The sequence below is a fragment of the Pongo abelii genome, chromosome 1 (genome assembly GCF_028885655.2).
Source record: "Pongo abelii isolate AG06213 chromosome 1, NHGRI_mPonAbe1-v2.0_pri, whole genome shotgun sequence".
Lineage (NCBI taxonomy): Eukaryota > Metazoa > Chordata > Mammalia > Primates > Hominidae > Pongo > Pongo abelii.
Window position 1 is genome coordinate 179,251,038 of NC_071985.2, and position 7,364 is coordinate 179,258,401.

Below are 7,364 nucleotides of genomic sequence, written 5' to 3' on the forward strand. Positions count from 1 at the left end.
CTAGGAATTCCACGATGTAATTTCTCTTCTCCAATTGAGAGAATACAAGTATGGCCAGGGCTCAGCACCTAGTGTATTAAGGACTCCTAACTTGGGGTTTATGATAACTCATAAAAAATATGGCAAAAGATACATTTTAAAGGTAGTCAGAAAAGCTGGGCCATTGTTCTTTACTCACCAGGAGTCATGTAGCACTTACCGTTGCCAGAATATTCTCTTACAAATCTATTCCAAAGCTACACCTTCATGGCACTCCCAAACCAAAGCTGCAAAAAGACTTTCAGTAGACAGATTAGAAACAGAGCAAGGCTTTCTGGTAAGATATTCTATTTATTTCGACTTGGTATTACCTCTGTCTACTTACAGGATCCCAGAGGAACAAAGCTAAGTTTAACATTAAAACTCAGTGTTAATGGAGTAGCGAGTAGGGAGGATCTCAAACCAGAAAAAAATCTGCAAGTCAACTCTCCAAAACCTGTCAAGAAGCTCTCAGCCCCATATTGAACTTGAGTTGGAAGAGGCAAGTCCGGTCTCAAAATGGAGGTAAAACCGCCGCCGGTTGCCCCCAGCCTGGCTCCGGCCGTCGCCGTTGCTGCTAGGGGGAGGAGGGCCATGATCCAAAGGAACGAGAGCAGTTGAGAAAACCGTTTATTGGTGGTCTGAGCTTTGAAACTACAGATGATGGTTTAAGAGAACATTTTGAGAAATGGGGCACACTCACAGATTGTGTGGTAATGAGAGACCCCCAAACAAAATGCTCCAGGGGCTTTGGTTTTGTGACTTATTCTTGTGTTGAAGAGGTGGATGCAGCAATGTGTGCTCGACCACACAAGGTTGATGGGTGTGTAGTCGAACCAAAGAGAGCTGTTTCCAGAGAGGATTTTGTAAAGTCTGGCACCCATCTAACAGTGAAGAAAATTTTTGTTGGTGGTATTAAAGAAGATACAGAATAATATAATTTGAGAGACTACTTTGAAAAGTATGGCAAGATGGAGAGCACAGAAGTTATGGAAGACAGGCAGAGTGGAAAAAAGAGAGGATTTGCTTTGGTAACTTTTGATGATCATGATACAGTTGATAAAATTGTTGTTCAGAAATACCACACTATTAATGGGCATAATTGTGAAGTGAAAAAGGCCCTTTCTAAACAAGAGATGCAGTCTGCTGGATCACAGAGAGGTTGTGGAGATGGATCTGGCAATTTTACTGTGGAGAAAACTTTGGAGGTGGTGGAGGTAATTTTGGCTGTGGTGGAAACTTTGGTGGAAGAGGAGGCTGTGGTGGTGGAGGTGGTGGCAGCAGAGGTAGTTATGGAGGAGGTGATGGTGGATATAATGGATTTGGAAGTGATGGTGGCAACTATGGCGGTGGTCCTGGTTATAGTAGTAGAGGGGGCTGTGGTCGTAGTGGACCAGGATGTGGAAACCAAGGTGGTGGATATGGTGGTGGAGGTGGAGGATATGATGGTTACAATGAAGGAGGAAATTTTGGCCATGGTAACTATGGTGGTGGTGGGAACTATAATGATTTTGGAAATTATAGTGGACAACAGTAATCAAATTATGGACTCATGAAAGGGGACAGTTTTGGTGGAAGAAGCTCAGGCAGTCCCTATGATGGTGGTTATGGATCTGGTAGTAGAAGTTGTAGATATGGTAGCAGAACGTTCTAAAAACAGCAGAAAAGGGCTACAGTTCTTAGCAGGAGAGAAAGCAAGGAGTTGTCAGGAAAGCTGCAGGTTACTTTGAGACAGTCGTCCCAAATGCATTAGAGGAACTGTAAAAATCTGCCACAGAAGGAGCGATGATCCATAGTCAGAAAAGTTACTGCAGCTTAAACAGGAAACCCTTCTTGTTCAGGACTGACATAGCCACAGTTTCCAAAAAGTGCAGCTATTGATTAATGCAATGCAGAGTCAATTAGATGTACATTTCTGTTATATCTTTTTCTTTTTCTTTTCATTACATCAGGTATATTGCCCTGTAAATTGTGGTAGTGGTACCAGGAATAAAAAATTTAGGAATTTTTAACTTTAAAAAAAAAAAAAACTGTCAAGAAGTCAAATGTCCCAAGCACTTCATGATTGGAAAAGCTAATGGCTGGCTCTTTAACACTCCGTGGGCTTTCCCATCCTCCTGTATTTTCCTTCTGCCTGGAGGCTTTGTGGGAGAATCCATTTCCTTGCCTTTATCACGATCTAGAGACCGCTGCATTTTCTGGCTCTTGGTTTCTTCAGTGTGTTACTTGAACCTCTTGCTTCCATCATCGTATCTCTCCTTTTTTTTTTTTTTTTTTTTTGGAGACAGGGTCTCACTTTGTTACCCAGGCTAGAGTGCTGTGGTGTGATCATTGCTCACTGCAGCCTTGAACTCCTGGGCTTAAGTGATCCTCCTGCCTCAGCCTCCTGAGTACCTAGCACTACAGGTGCACATCATCATGCTTGGTTAATTAAAACAATTTTTTTTTTGTAGAAACAGGGTCTCGCTATGTTGCTCAGGCTGGTCTCAAACTCCTAACCTTAAGCTTAAGTGACCCTCCCTTCTTGGCCCCTCAAAGCATTGTGATTACAGATATCAGCACATCTCCTACCTTTTTAATTTTAGAGACGAGGTCTCTGTTGTCTAGGCTGGAGTGCAGTGGCACAATTATAGCTCACTGCAGCCTCCAACTACTGGACTCAAGCAATCCTCCCTGCTTAGCCTCCAGAGTAGCTGGGACTACAGGTACATGCCTCCACACCTGGCTAAATTTTTTATTTTTATCTTTGTAGAGATGGGATCTCGCTATGTTGCCCAGGCTGGTCTCAAAGTCCTGGCTTCAAGTGATCCTCCTGCCTCGACCTCCCAAAGTACTGGGCTTACAGACATGAGCCACCACTCCTGGCCCATCTCCTACTATTGACTTTGATCCTCCTGCCTCCCTAAGGGTCCATGTGAATACACTGAACCCATCTGGATAATACAGGATAATCTCTCTTCAAGATCCTTAATTTAATAACACACACAAAGTCCCTGTTGCTGTCTAACATATCCACAGGTTCTGTGGATTATGACATGGACATCTTTGTGGGGCCACTATTCACCCAAACACAATGGGTAATGGGCACATGGGGGTTTGTTCTATTCTACTTTTGAATATGTTTGAATAAAAATTATGCAAGAAAACCTTCTTTTGACCCCAAGACCCGTTACCACCAGAATTTTGAATTTTTACTCCCTTAACTAGTAAAACTTCCTGAACATTTTCTGCAGTTCTTGTCTCCACTTCCTTGTCTCCCATTCTCTTTAAGCTACATCCAATCAGGCTTTTAACTTTCATCTCTCCACCCAACCCAATCAAAGCCACTAATTCCAACTCACCTCATCTAATAGTCATTCACTACCCACTTCTTGTTGAAACATTTACATTTCTAAGTTTATATTAAACGCTCTCCTGGGTATTATCTTCAACCTCGACATCTACTGCTGTCTGCCTGAAGTGTGGGAAGGACTGAGGCCCAGTCTCAGGCCCTCTACTTGTCTTTCTGTCCCTTGAATGTGCCAAACATTTCCCACCTTGACTTTTGCACTGTTCTTTCCTTCCCTGAGACCCTCCTCCTCCAGATGTGTGCATTATCAGCTCCTTCTTATCATACTTCTCAGCTCAAATGTCACTTCCTCAGAGAGGGCTTCTGTAACCCCTTAACTTAATTAAAAATCTAAATTAACTTTCCATAACTCCCAATATCCCATTACCACGTTCCAGTTTCTTTACTTATTGCTATGTGAACTTAGCTTCTTGACTGACTGTTCTGTTCAGTTAACTTTGTGTCTGTCTCACCCTGTGCTCTTTAAAGGCAAATACTGTATTTTGTCTTGTTCATTGCTGAGTCCCTAGAACCTGGTACATGTTAAGTGTTCAACAGATACCTGTTCAAATAAACTGATGAATGGCTCAGGTTTTTAAAATGAATACATAGGAAAAAAATGGCCTGATATCAGATTCTTAAGTAATTCTCATAAACTAAAAGATTCTGGTTCAGGCCGGGCACTGCGGCTCACACCTATAATCCCAGCATATTGGGAGGCTGAGGTGGGAGGATCACCTGAGGTCAGGAGTTCGAGACCAGCCTGCCCAACATGGCGAAACCCCGTTAAAAATACAAAAATTAGCCGGGCGTGGTGGCGGGTACCTGTAATCCCAGCTATTCAGGAGGCAGAGGCAGGAGAATCGCTTGAACCCAGGAGGCGGGTTCAAGTAGTGAGCTGAGATTGCACCACTGCACTCCAGCCTGGGCAATAGAGCAAGACTCCATATCAAATAAATAGATAATAAATACGAGATTCTGATTCAATAAACATGGGTGGGGTCTAAGAATTTTCATTTTAACAAATACCACAGAAAACTCTGGGGCAGGGGTTCACAGAACATGTTTTTGAGAAGCACTGATTTATCCATTCTTGTAAGCTTTATGTAGGTAGGCAGCATAGTTTTAAAGAGGTATGAGGATTTTCAGAATTGAGTCACTTTGCAAAGTTCATAACAAGTCAGTAAGTAAATTCTAAGAAGGCAGAAACAAATTCTAATTTAAAAAAACAGCCTATCCTCACATGTAAGTTACACAAACACACAAATTACCCTATCTATTGTATGCTGGTCATAAATTGGCCTTCACCTCAGTCATGAAAACAAAGCCTAGACTTCTATAACTCCATTTCAAAGAATGAATTCCTCAGACCAAAACAAGAAATATTTGTTTAAAGGAATTGCCAGCAGAGAAAAATGTGATTCTTGAAAAAAAGGATTAAAGAAAATGAAATCTTAGCTTTAAAAGTACACTGTGTTGATGAGAGAAGTGAGCACAAGTTGCTCTGAAGGGGTAAAGGTGGAAGGAAGATTTGCCTTCCACAGTGATCAAAATGGGCAGATGTTTGAAGAGTAATTCCAGATGCTCCCTGTTAACGTGGCATTGCCCCACAGGCAACAGTGGAGTCCAGTGGTGGTGGTGGGATTATGTGCATGAGGGGGTGATCAAATTAGACTCTAGTTTGACTAACAATATATGCCAACTTTGACAAGTAGAGCCAGCTGTTGATTGGCATTTGGGATTTGGCAAGGAGTGCTACTGCCCACTCAAACGATTTTTTTTTTTTTTTTTAAGATGGAGTCTCGCTCTGTCGCCCAGGCTGGAATGCAGTGGCGCGATTTCGGCTCACTGCAACCTCTGCCTCCTGGGTTCAAGCGATTCTCCTGCCTCAGCCTCCTGAGCAGCTGGGATTATAGGCACACACCACCATGCCTGGCTAATTTTTGTATTTTTAGTAGAGACGGGGTTTCACCATGTTGGTCAGGCTGGTCTTGAACTCCTGACCTCAAGTGATCCACCCGCCTTCACCTACCAAAGTGCTGCGATTACAGGTGTGAGGCACCGTGCCTGGCCTCAAATGATATTTTAAAACTCTACTTTGTTACAGAGAAAACCAATCTGCACTGTATTTGCTTTTTCATTTTATAAATTTCAGAAATCAAGCTTTTGATATGATCCTGCGTAACGGCCCACTTTACAGAGGTAGTACCTTGTCTAGCTCAGAGTAGCAATTAACACATATTTTATCTAAGATCTACCTTTATTAAAATCCTGATTAAACAGAAAACCACATACTGCATGTTCTCACTTGTAAGTGGGAGCTAAACACTGAGTACACATGGATACGAAGAAGGGAACCACAGACACTGGGGCCTGCTGAGGGTGGAGGGAGAGGATCGAAAAACTACCTATTGGGTACTAACTACGCTTATTACCTGGGTGACAAAGTAATCTATACACCAATCCCCCATGAGATGCAAGTTACCTATATGACAAATCTCCATAAGTACCCTTGAACCTAAAAGTTAAAAAACAATAATGAATAAATAATAAATAAAATCCTGGTTAAACTCCAGAGCACTCACAAATGTCAAACTAATGTTGTCAGTTTCTTGAGGTATTTTCTCCCTTCCTTTTACTTGTCAGTAACTCTTGCTTTTAGCTCACCTTTTAAAGATGAATAGGGTCTACAGCAGTCCTGTCCAGTAAAAATATAATGCAATCACAAATGCAAGCCATGAATGTGATTTTAAACTTTCTAGTAGCCATATTAGAAAATAAAAACAGGTGAAATTATTTTAAATTACCATTTTAACATGTAACCAGTATTTCAAAATGGAGACTTTTTTTTTTGAGACAGATCTGTCACCAGGCTGGAGCGCAGTGGCACAATCTCGGCTCACTACAACCTCTGCCCTCCGGGTTCAAGTGATTCTCCTGCCTCAGCCTCTCAAGTAGCTGGAATTACAGGCGCATGCCACCACACCCGGCTAATTTTTTGTATTTTTAGTAGAGACGGGGTTTCACCATATTAGCCAGGATAGTCTCGATCTCCTGACCTCATGATCCGCCCACCTCAGCCTCCCAAAGTGCTGGGATTACAGGCGTGAGCCACCATGCCTGGCTGAGACATTTTTCATTCAAACTTTTAGATACTAAGTCTTTGATATCTGATATCCAGTGTGTATTTTATAGCACATCTCAATTTGGACTAGCCACATTTCGAGTATTTAATAGCCACATATAGCTAGGAGCTACATATTGGACAGTAAAGGTCTAGAGCTTTGCTACTCAATGTGTAGTCCACAAATTAGAGGCAGTTTCAAAATATTTCTGCTCATAGACAATGTACCTGATCACCCAAAAACTTATAAGATGAATGTTGTTTTCATGCCTGCTACCACAACACCTATTCTGCAGTGTATGGATATGGAGTAATTTCAACTTTCAGGTCTTATTATTAAATACATTTCATAAAGCAATAGCTGCCATAGATAGCAACTCCTCTAATGGATCTGGACAAAGTAAATAAGTAAATTAAAAACCTCTTGGAGGCCAGGTGCATTGGCTCATGCCTGTAATACTAGCACTTTGGGAGCTGAGGTGGGCAGATCTCTTGAACCCAGGAGACCAACCTGGGCAACATGGTGAGACCCTATCCCTACAAAAAATACAAAAATCAGCCAGGTGTGACAACGGCATGTGCCTGTAGTCCCAGTTACTTGGGAGGCTGAGGTGGGAGGACCACCTGAGCCTGTGAGGTCGAGGCTGCAGTGAGCTGTGATCACACCACTGCACTCTAGCCTGGGCAACAGAGCAAGACCCTGTCTCAAAAAACAAAACTAAACTAAACTTTCCCTCCTAGAAAAGACTCACCATTCTAGATGCCATTAAGAACATTTGTGATTCATAGGAAGAGGTCAAAATATCAACATTAGGCCGGGTGTGGTGGCTCACTCCTGTAATCCTAGCACTTTGGGAGGCTGAGGCGGGTGGATCACTTGAGGTCAGGAGTTCA

The 7,364-nt window shown here is 42.4% G+C and overlaps 1 pseudogene; it reads left to right on the forward strand.

The window, feature by feature from the left end:
* Window positions 1–537: 537 nt before the first annotated feature.
* Window positions 538–1,672, forward strand: LOC112135857 (heterogeneous nuclear ribonucleoprotein A3-like; annotated as a pseudogene).
* Window positions 1,673–7,364: the final 5,692 nt, after the last annotated feature.